The sequence below is a fragment of the Daktulosphaira vitifoliae genome, unplaced genomic scaffold, assembly GCF_025091365.1.
Source record: "Daktulosphaira vitifoliae isolate Bord-2020 unplaced genomic scaffold, ASM2509136v1 Scaffold_2, whole genome shotgun sequence".
Lineage (NCBI taxonomy): Eukaryota > Metazoa > Arthropoda > Insecta > Hemiptera > Phylloxeridae > Daktulosphaira > Daktulosphaira vitifoliae.
Genome location: NW_026099573.1, coordinates 25,439,908 through 25,457,928, shown reverse-complemented (window position 1 = coordinate 25,457,928; position 18,021 = coordinate 25,439,908). Strand labels below are relative to the sequence as shown.

Below are 18,021 nucleotides of genomic sequence, written 5' to 3'. Positions count from 1 at the left end.
CGTCTTAAACTTTCTTTTCAGCTATCTAAATTGAAATTAGAAGTTAAATTTTACTTATTAATGTGTTTTCCAAAAAACGCTTAAAATAATATTATTTATGATAAAACTGAAATTTTATCTTACAGTTTTTAATTATGTCATGAGCACCTTAAAAACATAATTTATAAAATGGATACAATTAGATTTTGGTCAACTTAAATTGATGGGGCCGTGGTATTACCATTATACGAATTTAGATATTAACACATTACATTGAAATAGTCTAAGTAAATTACTTAATATTAACGCTACAGGGGTGTCCGTCAACTATTCCTACATAGGAAGGGGTAATGAATCTTGACATAAACTAACCTGTAATGGTGGGAGGGGGATGAAACAAGACGTAAACTAATTTTACGCTTATCTATAGATTGTATATAATAAATAATTTCTCAGAATTTTATCATCGGTTACCAAACGCCTAGCTAAGCATATTTCCAACGTCAAAGGTACCGCTAAATTATAACCCACATTATCGTCTACATTTTACGAAAAATAATAGCCGTCTGTGTTTTAAATATGTCATTTTCCTTATTTTTAACATATTAATAATCAGAATCAGTATTAATTTAAAACAATTTTTTTTTGTTCTTAATTATTTATTTATATGTAAATATATTTTACTATTTTTTAATAATAATATAACTAAGAAGTGATAGAAAAAATCTAATTGCACATTTGAAAACATCGCGAAAAGTTGATTTAGAATGGTATATTTTTGTTTCTGATGAAAGTTCCTTGTAGTCCAGTGTATAAAACTTATAACTTTGTTAACTGTTATAACTTTATCAAAAATGACCAAATCAGTATAATTTTTTTTTATTTAGATGCATGTTTTTATCTTTTATTTGTTTTTTTTTTATAAATCTATCCCTTTACCTGCTCACAAGAGGGATTCAAAATAATAAATTTTTTTTTTTTAGTTAAAGTAAATCAATAAAATTAATTCTATTCTGGATATTTCAATTGTAGAATATTTTCAAATACCAAAAACTACTTAGGAATTATTGCTATGATTTCTATTTAAATGTTCTATTACGATAAAAATGCAAAAAAATAATGAGTTTTTTTGATAAATATACAGTAAATAGTAATTATAAAATTTCCTGACTGCATATAAGTCTTAAAAATAGCATAGTTTTAATTCTCATAAAATTTTCTATTTAATGATGTCAATTTCAACTTGTAATTGAGCTAAAAGTTATGGTAACATTATCAATTTTTTTTACTATAAACTTTCACAAAACTTGTCAAAAATTTTTCATCAACTTTAAAGAACCAAAAAATATGTTGAAAATGAAAATTTTTTTTTTTTATTATAAACTTTCACTTTAAAGGGCGAAATAAAGAAGGTTAAAAATTATTTTTTTTAACATATTAAAAATCAATTCAGTAATAATTTGAAAACAAATTTTTTTTTCTTTTAATTATTATTTTATATGTAATTAGTAATAATATTAAAACTTAGAAGTGATAGAAAAAGTCTAATTGGAGATTTGAAAACAAAGCGAAAATTAGCGAAAAATAGGGTACGCTTTTTACGACTTTTTATTTACGATGTCTGCCAATACAATATTCTTAACTTAAAATAAGTTAAATTTAAATAAAGATATACCTCGGGTTTAGCTATTCAGTACATATAGACTTATAAAGGTATTCTGAATTTGTATGCCTAACCCTAGAAAAAAATATATATCTATGCAACGTTTACTTCTGTTTGTCCATGCAATATCCTTTAAANTTTACTTCTGTTTGTCCATGCAATATCCTTTAGAACAAGGGTACGACTAACTAACCAGTATATAATGTACATTGTGTGTATTCAAGGTGGGTCCGCCGTTAGTTTGACAATTATAATAAATTTTGATCTAGTCAATATTTTACATGATCATTATTTTTTTAATAATTGTTATACGTTGAACTATAAACATTTTATAATGAGTAATAGCTTTTTTATTTATAAACATATATATATAATTTTAATTTACGAAAAATGAAAACAAAAACCCAGCACAAGGGGGTCGCGGCATAGTGGTGACGTGGCATAGTTGGATCAAGTATAATGATATCTGACAGTGATTATAATCACTATCAAAATTAAACGCTTCGATGCAAATCTTTAGATAGTGTTTAATTTTAAAAAAAATGGTGTTTTATTCCAAAAGCTACTTGATCTGCTGGTTCCTTATTAATATCTCGATTAAGATAAAGTATGTCGAATGAAAAAGGGTTTATTAAAAAATATTATTTCTCATAAAAAAATTGTGTGGATCCATAAACTTTCCAATAAGTTATAGCATTATAAAGTTAAATATAATATAAATAATAAAATCGAGAATTTTCACACGAAAATAGCATTCGGTAGCCATTTTCGCCGTGAAGACAAGTCCAGAGGTCAAATTTTTTTTTTTCAAATTAAAGTATATTACATTAGCTTTAATTTAAGATATATATAAAAGTGTCAGACCTTCCGGAACATTTACAAAAGTTATGTTGAAAAATTAAATTTTTTGTGAAAAAGTTGTCATTTTAAATCCCCCCCTGTTGGCAGGTTAAGTGTCAGATTTACAAAAAAATTATACCAAATGATAAGTAAAGACATCAAGCATCTATATAAAAAAAATTTATATTGATATTTTCATTTTTGAAAAAGTTAGAGCATTATTAAGTTAAAAATAAAAAAAAAAATAATTTTACAAAAATCGTAATTCTTTATTAACTTTGATGTCAACTTTCACCACGAAGACAAGTCCAGAGGTCAAATTTTTTTTTTTCAAATTAAAGTACATTACATTACCTTTAATTTAAGATATATATAAAAGTGTCAGCCTTCCGAAACATTTTCAAAAGTTAAGTTGAAAACGTTAATTTTTTGTGAAAAAGTTGTCATTTAAAATCCCCCCCTGTGGGCAGAAAAAAGGTCAAATTTACAAAAAAAATATACCAAATAATAGGTAAAGACATCAAGCATCTATAAAAAAAAATGATGTTGATATGTTCATTTTTGAAAAAGTTACGGCAGTTTTTAGTAAAAAAAATATTAAAAATTAGCAATTTTTAAATTTGTAATTTTTTTGGAGGTTTCCCCCATTTACGGACGAGGAACGAAGGAATTTTTTTCAATTTTTGAGGCTAATGTCTTCGACTAGATACAATTTGTGATCTTTTGACGTATCATTGAAAGAAATCGGTTCGGTGAGAGCTGAGAAAAAGTGGTAACATAAAAAAAAAAAAAAAAACACATCATAGTAAAACCAATACCTTCTCAGCTTCGCATCGAAGCTAAAAAATGCTGATTTTTACAGTAACTATTTACTTTTCTAAACTTCATTAGCTGAATTGAATAAATTGTATGGCTTATTAGCATTTCTCTAAGAGATCAATAAATTTATTAAGTGAAAAGTAGTTACAGGTTCATTCTTTTAATATTCTCAAAAAAAATCATCTGAGTAGAAAAGTTGTTATATGTTTTAAACAATTGTTCTTATCTTTAAATCCATTAATTATAATATTCTTATTAGAAATACTAATTGACACGAGATGTTAAGGTTGGGTTTTTTTTTAATAATGTTATTATAAGATAATTTTTAAAATTGCTACCTGAGATGTGCCGAGCACAATAATAAGTTAAATATGTCATTTTCCTTATTTTTAACATATTAATAATCAAAATCAGCATTAATTTAAAACAATTTTTTTTGGTCTTAATTATTTTTAGCTTTTTTTATATGTAAATACTGTTTTTTAATAATATTAAAACTTAAAAGTAATAGAAAAAGTCTAATTTTGCACATTTGAAAACATCGCAAAAAGTTGATTTAGAATAGTATATATTTGTTTCTGATGAAAGTTCCTTGTAGTCCAGTGTATAAAACTTATAACTTTGTTAACTGTTATAACTTTATCGAAAATGACCAAATCAGTATATTTTTTTTTTAATTAGATGCATGTTTTTATCTTTTATTTGTTTTTTTTTTATAAATCTATCCCTTTACCTGCTCACAAGAGGGATTCAAAATAATAAATTTTTTTTTTTTAGTTAAAGTAAATCAATAAAATTAATTCTATTCTGGATATTTCAATTGTAGAATATTTTCAAATACCAAAAACTACATAGGAATTATTGCTATGATTTCTATTTAAATGTTCTATTACGATAAAAATGCAAAAAAATAATGAGTTTTTTTGATAAATATACAGTAAATAGTAATTATAAAATTTCCTGACTGCATATAAGTCTTAAAAATAGCATAGTTTTAATTCTCATAAAATTTTCTATTTAATGATGTCAATTTCAACTTGTAATTGAGCTAAAAGTTATGGTAACATTATCAATTTTTTTTACTATAAACTTTCACAAAACTTGTCAAAAATTTTTCATCAACTTTAAAGAACCAAAAAATATGTTGAAAATGAAAATTTTTTTTTTTTATTATAAACTTTCACTTTAAAGGGCGAAATAAAGAAGGTTAAAAATTATTTTTTTTAACATATTAAAAATCAATTCAGTAATAATTTGAAAACAAATTTTTTTTTCTTTTAATTATTATTTTATATGTAATTAGTAATAATATAAAAAATTAGAAGTGATAGAAAAAGTCTAATTGCAGATTTGAAAACAACGCGAAAATTTGATTTAGAAAAGTATATTTTTGCTTCTGATGAAAGTGTCTTGTATACCAGTGCATTTATTTATAGTAACAAACAGTTTTTATTGAAAATTATTGTATCAAGCCCTTTAAATTTTTATACGCGTTAAAGTAAAGCAAAATATAACTTTTTTATTATTTTTATAATTTCTCTGTTTAAATTACAATATTAAATTATTGAATATCAATTTCATACTAAGTTTGATAATTATAATTAGTATTTATTCATATATTATATTTTAAAATCAAAGTACTACTAATTAGGATATAATCAAAGAAATAAGAGTTTATGTTGCTTTTGGAATAATCCACCAATTTCTCTAGATGAAATACTGTTTGAACCAGTGGCGGCTCGTAGGTCTCGGAAGTGGTGAGGCAAACTTTTAATTTAGTAAATTGGAATAAAGAATATACCCATTTTTAAGATTATAGGTACACGTAGATAATAGCTGTATTAATTGGTAACATGTTAATTCTTTAAAATTTTTATAAATTATAAGATGAAGAATTATAATCGTGTAATACTTTTATACATTGACTGATAACTGATATGATAAACATAATCCGTTTGTTGTTTTTGTGGGTTATGCATAGATTAGAGCACAATAACGACATATTGTCGATTCCATTTAATTAATATGTAAAATGTCGTTTCGCATTTGAAACCACCTGGCACAAGATGGCGTTCACCGCTGAGGAAAATTTACATCAGCCTCATTTTACCAAATATTCACGACTCTCCCCCACCAATCAATCTTAATAATCCAGTATAGCAACTGAATCATAAAAAAGTTTTCCTCTCGGACCTCATCGGTTTGCTTCATAATCAGTCGTGTAACGTGTTGTCATTTTAGACCTTTGGTTTCGGCACTAACTACCGTGTTATATCTTGCTGTGTTTGTGGAGCGCCAGTCAGGCGCAACATTATGTTATCTATTTTCGTCCTATTATCTTTTATGGTTCAAGATTACAAATTGTGTTAATTATAAAAATAAATTATAATATTTTGAAAGATATTTGATATTGATGGAGGCACGAAATAAATAAATTATTATAAGGTAAATTGCAGGTGAGATTGTGCCTCACTTGCCTCACCCGGCGAGCCGCCACTGCNATTGTGCCTCACCCGGCGAGCCGCCACTGGTTTGAACGAAACGCCCGGTTATAATGTGCAGGCTAGTTAACGTCCAGTTGGGTTATTTAATTATGCCGGAGAAAAAAGTAGGGAGTGGACTGTATATAAGAGGATGGTATTTACACTAAATAAAAAAATAAGAATTACAAGACAAGGAGTTATATATTAAAGTAACAATATAAATATAAAAACTATCATAGAATTGTGGATTGGGGGGCAGGGTCACTTAATATTAAAATGGCCAACAAGGTATCTCTGAACAAAATAGATAAAATATAATATAATAACTACAAACAAATAAAAACTTAACTGTGTAACGTACAATAGATGAAAGATGACTGATGACGGTAAAAATGAACAGTTGGAATACTTTACACTAAAATGTTGAAGACTACAAGGGTAGTCGATACAAACGGAGGCACTTGTTATGTACACGATAATGGCATAGACTGGTATAGCAATTCTATACCCACGACGAATCACCAGGGTGGTTAATCCATTAGTACGACTATGAGCTAGATGCACCATAGAACCACGTAGCGAGGGCTAGCAATGGTAGCGAGAACGCAAAATTCACAAAAGGGACCGATAATAGTTCGGCGAGACACAATAATCACTCACGTGAGTATCCAACGTAATGACGAATCCCTCGTACAACCGGTGATGGCAGCGCGAGTGGCGCTATCAGTCACAACAAAATCTAAGAAAAACGCCCTCTTGTGATGAGTATCCAACAAATACTATCTACAGATTTGCATCGAAGCGTTTCTTATGAAGCGTTTATTAGTGATTTTAATCACTGTCAGATATCATCTATACTTGTCCCATCTATGCCTCGTCTACACTGTGCCTCGACCCTACTGTGCTACCGTTTTTTTTTTTTTTTTTTACTTGGATAAAACCACATATACGATATACTAAAATAAATACGGACAGGAAAATTAGGAAGACAACTCTTACCTTGGTTTTCCAAATTTTCTATTAATTCTTTTGACGCTGAACTTTTTATCGAGAGGTAATCCAATTGGAATTACAATGGCACTGATATTAATACTTTTCGTGTGAAAAACACAAACATACTTTGGTCCTAATGACCTTCAAATACACTTTATGGTGAGCTTACGTGCTTACTGATTTGTGTAAGCAAAATGAAAAATTAAACGAAAAACAACTATTTTTTAATTCGCACAGTTACTATATATGCAATACACTATATTGTATATCACAGCACAGAAGCAAATCAATCGTAATTTGATTTACGAATAATCTGCACCTCGACAAATATACTATTAATCTTTAAATCTTTATAACACTTTATAACTAAACGCTCACGACGCTGGTAACCATTCGCGGACGAAGGACCATGTTTCGGTCTCATAGTGGACTGTGTAATACTTTTACTTTTACTATTTATTTAATTAGAACGAGATAAATCTTAATACCATTTAATTTAGTTTATAACACTTCATTTTGTATACAAATGTTGGCGTGCTCGTCGTGCCGCCCTTTACAATGACGAATTCATCACTCGACTACTATTAATACATCATTTACTTTGATAAATTTAGCTGTGTTAATCTAAGCACATCACTGGAGTAAAAAATATTTAAAAGCAGAAATCGAACTGATGACTTTGTAAGATATGCTCTTGAATAATTATTAGGTTTATTTTTTTTAAGAAACTAAGTTAATTCAACTAATTCTAGATAAATTATTTTATATATAAAAATTCCATATACAAATAACGAATAAACTAATTTTAACCCAACCCTATATGATTTGTATTCCGAAATTCTCTCTAATTTCTCGAATTTGACTAAGACTTAAAATCTCAAATACTTTTTATTAGTGACATTTTTCTCTAGCTATTTTATTAAAAGATAAAATACTTGATATATTAATTCACACTCTAGTTGAAAACCTATGCCAAAAAACACATGTGCCAATTAAAATTATTTTCGAAAAATTTGTCATTTTTTGGATAATATATTTTTAAATATTTTCATAAAAAGTTCGCAAACATTAATGTATTTTTTTGAAATCCAAGAATATCTTTCTCCATATATTAAATATCCCCGTTCTCCTTTGTGTTAAAATTTTGTTATGAATATTTTCGATAACAATAATTTATTTTAATATGATTGTTTGCACAATTGTATATAAATTAATTTTAATAAAAAAATTCATAATATAAGTTAAAGTCGGAGTCATTTCATTCTAAAGTTTAAATTATTTTATGCAGTTTTTTGCTATTTCAGAAAAATTCCAAGTTAAAAAAAATGGTATGTTTTTGTCGGGTAGAGTGTGGCAACAGCTGATAACTGTCCTCGCGCATCTTGTAGCGCTCGTGTATAACCGGTTCGAACGTTTTAGTGCCACGTTCGCCCGTCGTCCCTTTCTCAGTAAACGTCATAGTTCCCTTTTTTACATACGGTACACACGTCTCTCGCCTCTAGTAATCGACAGCCGTGCAATTACTAATTCACTTTCACTTATATATATTTTTTTTATTTTCGTTCATTATTAGTTTCTTTTCAATATAAGTCACTTTGCCACCATCTCCGATCTCCTCAAGCCGTCATCAGATAAGTTGTTAATTTATTTTCATTTTGTCATATCTATCATATAAGATTAACATTGTTTTAGTATGTAAGTTATCCCCCCCTTTTCCCTTTACTTTTAAGAGTTTTTTACTTGCAGTACTATAAATATATATTCGTATTTTGTGTATAGATTAACAGGTGTACCTATTTTCTTACCCCATCTTATTACCCCTTTAATTTTCATTTTGTTCGCTATAAAATAAATAACACCGCAAAGTAACAGGCTATCCCTCTTTAATAATTAGGAGCTGCTTGTCACAGTTTTAATTACTTTAATGCATCATTATTAAATATTGTATTGTATTCAATTTTTTTTAGACGATGCTCATTTTATTCGTTATTTTATTATCTTCCTGTTATTTTTATGTACCAGAAGGTAATTATAATATTTTATAAATATTATACTTTTTAAAATAAATTATTTTATACTCTTATATGGTTAATCAATTTTATTACAATCATTTTTCAATAAAAAGGTAACAGTAAGATACAAAAATGTAATCCTTAGGAAAGAAAAAAATTTAATTTATTTTAAATTTTTACTTGATTTTCTTTAAATAATTGTTATTTTATTTATTATACTTATATTAAAATGTGAAAACCAATCTATATTTCAATCAATAGTTAGAGTTTTAATTTTAAGAATGCAAACCATTTTATAAATACAATTAATAAATAAATGACCGGTATATATGTGCAACCGTGAAGTTAGGACTAAAATGTTCTTATTATTATATTGTATTATGACTTTATTTCATTAAATCATTTATATGAACAGTAATGTATTTCCTGACTAAATATACAGTGTGATTTATTAAATATACTATCCACCTTTTTTCGTTAAATAATGATTTTTCCATAAAAATGTATAGATTATTTAATTAGATTAAAATGTAATTAATTTTTATAAGCCATTATAATTATATTACTACGGATGGATTTTAAGGGTAAATTTGCAAGTTAAATGAGAATCTATTATTATTTTATTACTAGTAAATAGAGAATGGTCCAAAATAAAATTTTACCAGTTAATAACCAGTGTTATAATTATTTTTATGAGTTGTTACAACTCTTAGTTATAGTCGAGTAGGGTGCGCAAAGTTGAAGAATTCTTAACTATGCATTATTATAAAAATTTTAGGGTTAGTAAACATTACTCTACTACTCTACANTATACAAATTTTAGGGTTAGTAAACATTACTCTACTACTCTACATTTTTAGATCTTCAAATGCTAATATCTCAAAAAATAATAATATAAATCCATCAGTCAAAAATTTACTTGGACCAAATTCCATTAAAAAAATAATTATAGGTTCTCATTTAACTTTCGGAAGTAACTCATATAATATAAAATGAAGTATAATTTTGTCTTAAAATAAACTGGATATTTACAATGTTTATAATATTAAATTAAATGTTACATTGTTAAAAAAAATCATTATTTAACAATAAAAATGGCGAGTAGTATATTTAATAAATTACACTATAAATAATTTTATTTTAAAACATATTTATAATAAATAAATAAATAAAACATTTGAATCACCATAATTCGATGAATGCAATTTAACTATTTTCAAAAGTGAAAAAAGAGTTTATAGCTAAAAAACATATTTACCTAAAAAAAACAGTCGTTTTCAAAAACGTGTGAAAAAATACCTTTTGTATGTAGAAAAATCAAATAAAAATGTTATATTGATGAATATTACATTTTTTTTAAATAGTACATGGAGCAACTAGCACAAGTGGTAAGATATTTAATTATTCTGACACGACATATGTCACAATAAAGTAGTCGACACTGGTTTTGTGGGTAGACACCCGTAAGCCGTTTATTAATAAGCATAAACAGATTATTTGAAAAAAACAAACAAACCGAAAAGACGAACAGTGTTATTCATAACTTTCGCATAATATTGCAGTATTTTCGCTGGCATTGGCGTCAAAAGTTAGTAGCGATGATTATGACGTTGCGTATCTGTTCGTCTAATCCGTTCGTGTAGCACGTCCGGAGCCGGTTGTGTACATCTTCAACGAGAAGACGACTTCACGTAACATTTGCGGCGCGTCATCGTCAGGCGTACAGAACTTGATGGATTTTGCACCATTGGGTGTGCTACGCGGTGTTGGTCAATCAAATATTCATAGTAGGGCGACTGCAGATAAAAGTGGCACGAGTCACAGAGCATCGTCTATGACGAATCGACGCAGGACCTCACAATTCATACAATTATATTAGTAATAAAAGTTAACAAAGCTTTTATAGCTACAAAAGTTGTTTATTAAAAAAAAAGGGCCAATTTCAAAAATATGTGATAAATACATTTTGTAAATAGACAAATAAAATAATAATGTATTAATAATAATATATTAATGAAAATTAAAATTTTTTTTTAATTTTACATGGAGCAGATGACAAAAGTAGTAAGATATCTAATTATTCATACATTTAATATTAGTATTAATTAATTAATTTGAAAAAAGCGTTTATAGCAACAAAAGTTAATTGTTTAAAAAAAGTCATTTATAAAATATGTGAAAATTCCATTTTGTAAATAGACAAATCAAATAATAATGTTAAATTGATAAATATAAACAATTTTTTAATTTTTTTTTTGTAATATATGAAGCAGATACCAACAGTGGTAAGATATTTAATTATTCATACAATTATTATTAGTGCTATATAATAAAAGTTAAAACTGCGTTTATAGCTACAAAAGATATTTATTAAAAAAAAAGTTATTTTCAAAAATGTATGAAAAATCAGTTTTGTAAATAGTCAAATAAAAAAATAAAATTACATTGATGAATATAAACAATTTTTAAAATTCTTTTTTTTTTTTTTGTATAACATGAGCAGATACTAACAGTGGTAAGATATTTAATTATTCATACATTTATATTAGAATTATATAATTAAAGTTAAAACTGCGTTTATAGCTACAAAAGATATTTATTAAAAAAAAAGTTATTTTCAAAAATGTATGAAAAATCAGTTTTGTAAATAGTCAAATAAAAAAATAAAATTACATTGATGAATATAAACAATTTTTTAATTTTTTTTTTTGTAATATATGAAGCAGATACCAACAGTGGTAAGATATTTAATTATTCATACAATTATTATTAGTGTAATATAATAAAAGTTAAAAAAAACATTTATAGCTAAACTAAATATTTTTTTTAAAAAAAAGTCATTTTCAAAAATGATTGAAAAATCCTTTTTGTAAATAGATAAATCAAATAAAAATGTTATATTGATTAATATTTAATTTTTTTTTTTTTGTAGTAAATGAAGTAAATAGCAAAATTGGTAAGATATAAAATTATTCATACATTGATATTAATATTATATAATAAAAGTGAGTAAAGCGATTTTAGCAAGATAAGTTATTTATATAATATCTGAAAAATCTTATTTGTAAATAGTCAAATTAAATAATAATGTTAAATTGATTAATATTAGAATTTTTTTTTTGTAGTACATGAAGCAGATATTAAAAGTGGTAAGATATTTAATTATTCATACATTGATATTAGTATTATATAATTAAAGTTAAAAATGCGTTTATAGCTACAAAAGTTATTTATTTATAGAAGTCATTTATAAAATATGTGACTATATATACATATACAAATATACAAAAAGGAAGAGGTACCTTTTGTCACGTTACAATATTAAAATTTTTTATTTATTTTGTTAATAGTACATGAAGCAGATAGCAAAAATGGTAAGATATTTAATAATTTATACATTTTTTTTTAGTGTTGTATATTATATTTTTTTCCTAGTAGTAGAAAAGGGTTATGAATATGGGCTAAATGGACGGGCAGTTCAGATTTTTATTTGCTTGTCAAGGCTGGTGAGGCTGGGGCGTTAGAGAACTGGCACGCGAGACAGTGCTGAGCGCTGTATTTTGTATTGCTGTAGCCAGTTGGTGGTGTAGTGGTGTTCCTCGTGGGTTGTTATTCGCGTGCTAATCGGCCATCGTAGATGGTGACTATTCTATGTGTTGTACTGACTAGTCATCCAGCCCTTTTCCTAGGAAGAGTACGGACGGGGGTAGCCGGTTTGCTCGTTATAGCGATTGCGTAACACGAACTATAGGAGGGGATAGTTTTAAATTTCAAGAAGTACCAATTGACCCGTTTAATAATACACCATGTTTTGCCATGTTCTACCGGATTTGTTTTTTGTTTTTAACACAATTTTGCTTATCCATAATTGAGAAGGTGTGCTTGTTTGACGGAAGAGAGAAACATATCGTTATTTTGTCACTCTTGTCCTCCGCCCCCATAAACGTCGATTGCAGATCGTGTTATTTATTTTGTTGTCGGCGTAAATGTTATAAAGAGTGTCGGTGCGCCGTGACGGTTGTGTTGTTGGTGACTGTATCGAATTATTGTCTAGGGTATCCTGGTTGACATGGAAGTGTGACAACATGTTAGTCGTTATGAATGCCGGACAAGTCTGATGCAGTGAAATTTAGGTCACTTAGGTGTAGTGCCCACCTAGTTAATTTACTATTATTATCATTCGAATTATGTAAGTAATTCAACGCGGCTTGTATAACATTTATATTTAATCGCTACGCTCTTTCCCACAGTTGGTGATAGCGATTATTTACATTATTTATACGCTAAAATTCCTACAATTTAATAAATCATTACTTATACTTTATTATGGTCACTATAGCTATGTTCAAGCGTCCTATATTTACATACATTTACATTATTTATTACATGAAACACAAAAACAATATAAGACAACGAATACTAAGATGAAACCGACCACCGAGCGTTCCAACTTGCCAATTTCTAATGTACTCCTATGTTTCTTCTAACCATATTATTTTAGTATTCCATGTGATATTATAAACTCATTTTCATTTAAAGTTTTTTTACGCCTTCGTGTGTTACTCAATGCAAAAACACAATCCACTTGATACATACACCGACCGGAGAACGTAAAACCAAAGAAACATCAATACACTAATCGTATATGTTTATCCGCTAATCAGATGACAACTGTTCACCTACCAAATATACAGCCGGCTTACAACTTTTGAACGGGTGATAAGCCGGACTTGACAACCGGACGGCAGTGTTGCCGTTAGCATGTTATCTAATTCAAAAGGGGTATATTTTAAAAATGATTTATAAGTTTTTCTGTGATCTATATGATCTCTAAACATTCACGTTCAACAGTGGCGTAAAGTTTTGACACGTCCAATAATTTTTTACTCGCGTAGGCGACGATATTCCTTTTGCCCGACTCGTTGCTGTACTGAAATAATACCACCTTGATATCAAGTTCATTAGCGTCAATTTGTAAGAAAAACTTTTTGTTGTAGTCTGGGGGAGAAAGACGTTTTATGTTGCATATCACTATTTTGATGTGCTCATATGCATTTTGCGGGCCCCACTACTACTTTTCCCCCTTTTTGAGTAGTTTGGAATGGGGGTCTATTACACACCCCTAATAATATTCTTAAGTTCTTGGCATTGCGTGGGATTGTTATAGCGAGTATGGACTCAAGTTTCTCATGTTTATTATCAAAGCTATCTCCATGTACCTGGTGTACCAAAAAAGAAATTTCTGATTGGTGCATTTTTAATATAAACGGAAGTATACGAAATTAGACAAGCCCCCTAAATACCGTACATTTACGCGCGTTCTGTTTAAGTGAACATTGCCAGCAAACCGATTTAAAATTAAATGTTATGAATACTTCGCCTCCCTCATTCATCAAATAATATCGTTTAGATTGAGTATTGGGTACGCGAATCAGACGGTTACTTCGTTACGTACGGTCCATGTCGAACGATGTTCATCGAGCGATACCACTAAAATGACTTCAATGTATATTTGCGACGATTCTTCGTTAGTCGTGCGGCACTTGCTGGACTTTTTATTGAGCCCCTTCGTACGCTGTGTTAAAGTCAGTCAAACTATCATGTACAAATAAAAGAGGGTCGGCTAACAAAGTTGTCATATGTACCACATATTAAGTAGCGACGTGGGACAGTATCAGTAGTATATATTATTGTTATGTTAATAACAATACCTGTCTAATATGTGGAAAATTATATATTTTATAATATACACATAAGATATTGTTAGTTTTTAGAGAATGTCTATTTTTTATTTATTAAATAACAAATTAAAATAAATCAAATTGATTATTTCCAATTATAATAATAGCAAAATAACAAATAAAAAAATCCAGCAGAGTTTGTTTATGGCTCAATGGGGACGAGGCATAGTAGGGAAAAGTATAGATGATAATGTAATAATACAAAAATAACAAAAAATTTGTTAGGTGTATTATGTTAGGGTATTTATTAACCAAGATTGGATATTTGGGGATTTGGTCAATTGGTGAGCAATGAGGTTCTATCGGAGTTGTAGAGTCCAAGGGCTTAGAACAATAAAGACAAGTAGATATAAAAAGTAATAATTAAGGTTTCTCTTATAGAGATATTATAAATGATCCAACTAGTAACTACCTGTAATACTACACCGAGGCAACGAAGAGACGGTGGCCATCTAACGAATACCATGTAATGTGATTATGTATAAGGTCCGAACTAGTTAATAATAATTAATTGAAGATTAAAGATTAATATAATTATTTGATCTGTTTCTTTATCGTTCTATACTCAGATTATTAATTCTAAATAATTGAATTATAAGATAATATAAGTATTGACTCTTAATGATTTAAAGTCTTACCTGAAGATTTTTCTTTGTTCTAATAATAACTTTTGATAATATCAGGTTATGACAAAATAACACGAACTCAAATGTTTAGTTCATAAATTAACAAGTAAGAATTTCACAATGATAACTACGAACTTTGCGTATCGATGTCGAGAGCACGATTCGACCAACTCAATGAATATTTAGAGACAGACTACTTCAAGCCCTCAGCACTCAGCCCTTTTATAGTATTTTTTTTTATCCCCAAACAATTATCATTGTGTCATTCTCGCAATGTTGCTATTTTATTGACAAGTCATCATAAAATATATAAATTAATATGCAAAGTAGTATAAAATATATGAATTAATACATTAAATACAAAAATGCATTTCGACACTTCATATAATATTATTATAGTTAGTTAAAAAGAGCTGACAAGTATAATTTATGAATTTTCTCAAAGAAAAAACAAACATGTTATTCTAAGCTTATGAATATAATTTATAAATAAAAGTGTTAATAATTTTTAAATGAACGACCATTACTGTGGGCACAAACAGAGCAGTCCTCTGTTATATCATATTGTGATAGTGACGAGTCTATTATGACAATAACTGATAGTGATTAAAATCACTATCATAAAAAATGTTTCGATGCAAATCTATAGTGTTAAATTTTTAAAAGCATATGTTGGACTATTTTAAAAGCAGCATCAATAATTTTCTTAATTATATCCTGATTACTATTTTTATGATTTACAAGGTGATTTACTTTATCATGAATAACTTTATTAATCGAAAAATAAAAATAATATTAATCATTTTTTTTTTGTTTCTTTTAGATATAAATGTTTCTCTCAGTTTTTCGATCATAAATTTTTTTTTTTGTTCATTCTTTATACAACTTAAAAATCAACTTTAATTTTTCAAATAGCAATACCCCTAATTAACTAGCCTATTTAATAGATAATGATCTTATTAAGAAAAGGTCTATTACATTTTTTGGACCAGTATTTCGGAACTTATTAACATATTTATATCTAGTAGGAATAGTACGATCAGAAAATGTTTAGTTATAAAAATAGCAGCAACCACTTTTCACTTTTAATCATTACTTTAAATATTTTGAAAATTTAAATTGAAAAAGTCAAGTTTTCAAGAATAAGTAGTTATTTTGAATCTCCCTCTATTATGTAGTGGATTAGAGGTAAGCAGGTTAAGGGTTAGATTTTCAAAAAATATATATTCTTAATAAAAGTGAAATAATGTATTTAAAAAAAAAACCCCAGCACAGGGGGGTCGCGGCACAGTTGAGACGTGGTATAGTTGGATCAAGTATAATGATATCTGACAGTTATTAAAATCACTATCAAAAATAAACGCTTCGATGCAAATCTTTAGATAGTGTTTAATTTTAAAAAAATTGGTGTTTTATTCCAAAAGCTACTTGATTTGCTGGTTCCTTAATATCTCGATTAAGATAAAGTATGTCGAATGAAAAAGGGTTTATTAAAAAAAATTAATTCTCATAAAATTTGTGTGGATCCATAAACTTTTCAATAAGTTATAGCATTATAAAGTTAAATATAATATGAATAATAAAATCGAGAATTATCACACGAAAATAGCATTCGGTAGCCATTTTCGCCGCGAAGAAAANAATTCGGTAGCCATTTTCGCCGTGAAGAAAAGTCCAGAGGACAAATTCTTTTTTTTCAAATTAAAGTATATTACATTAGCTTTAATTTAAGATATATATAAAAGTGTCAGACCTTCCGGAACATTTTCAAAAGTTAAGTTGAAAAAGTTAATTTTTTGTGAAAAAGTTGTCATTTTAAATCCCCCCCTGTGGGTAGAAAAAAGGTTGAATTTACAAAAAAAGTATACCAAATGATAGGTAAAGACATCAAGCATCTATATAAAAAAAAATTATATTGATATATTCATTTTTGAAAAAGTTACGGCAGTTTTTAGTAAAAAAAATTGAAAAAATTTCGAAAATTAGCGATTTTTAAATTTGTAATTTTTTTGGAGGTTTCCCCCATTTACGGGGAACGAGGGAAATTTTTTCAATTTTGAAGGGTAATGTCTTCGACTAGATACAATTTGTGATCTTTTGACGTATCGTTGAAAGAAATCCGTTCAGTGAGAGCTGAGAAAAAGTGGTAACAGACAAAAAAAAAAAAAAAAAACACATCATAGTAAAACCAATACCTTCTCAGCTTCGCATCAAAGCTAAAATACTATGATTCATCTTTTTTCAAAAATTTATGACAGATTTAAATAAAAATAACAACATGAAAAATGGAGATTTTTTATACAAAAATAGAATATTTGAATTTACTTTATGGGTCGTAGGTAATCAGGAAGATATTGAAAATAAGTGTGTCGATTGCAAATGTGTAGATGATTTATTTGAACTAACATCTTCAATATCAACGGATTCATGTCATCATAAAGTTTGTTTGGCGTGTTATAATAAGCACAAAGAAGCAAATACAAAATTTTGTCCAGTGTGTAATATATTTTTATTGGCATATAGACTTGTTTAATAATAATTATATAAAACAATAATAATTAAATAAGTAAAATATAAAAAATAATAATATTGTACAACGACGTTTTTTTTTAACGGAAATTCTCAAAAATTTCAAAGAATATAAAACTATTTTACCCAAAAATCAATCACTCAGTATATCATAAATGATATATAAACTTTTCCGTAATTTGGACTTAGTGTTCCTAGAACACAAATCGAATAAGAAGTTTCGTGTAAAATATTTTCATCACTATAAATCGGAAATTGTGGTGTCTATTTTTTTTTTTTTGTTGACCCTGCTTTATAATTAAGAGTATTTGAAGATACAAGTATATCACACGAATT

The 18,021-nt window shown here is 27.5% G+C and overlaps 1 protein-coding gene and 2 long non-coding RNA genes across 4 annotated transcripts in view; 2 read left to right on the top strand and 1 right to left on the bottom strand.

The window, feature by feature from the left end:
- Nucleotides 1-18,021, bottom strand: part of LOC126897467 (uncharacterized) — an 84,108-nt gene that overhangs the window by 52,021 nt on the left and 14,066 nt on the right. The window lies entirely within an intron of this gene.
- LOC126897478 (uncharacterized) lies at nucleotides 8,014-10,853 on the top strand. The gene is made up of 4 exons (XR_007702109.1): nucleotides 8,014-8,105; nucleotides 8,745-8,802; nucleotides 10,154-10,177; nucleotides 10,842-10,853. It is a non-coding gene; the product is annotated as an uncharacterized LOC126897478 (long non-coding RNA).
- On the top strand, nucleotides 11,058-17,712 carry LOC126897477 (uncharacterized). Of its 2 annotated transcripts, XR_007702108.1 has the most exons (6): nucleotides 11,267-11,304; nucleotides 11,513-11,527; nucleotides 11,722-11,745; nucleotides 11,915-11,938; nucleotides 12,140-12,163; nucleotides 17,496-17,712. It is a non-coding gene; the product is annotated as an uncharacterized LOC126897477 (long non-coding RNA). The 2 variants fall into 2 exon arrangements; XR_007702107.1 differs by lacking the exons at nucleotides 11,267-11,304; nucleotides 11,513-11,527 and adding an exon at nucleotides 11,058-11,074.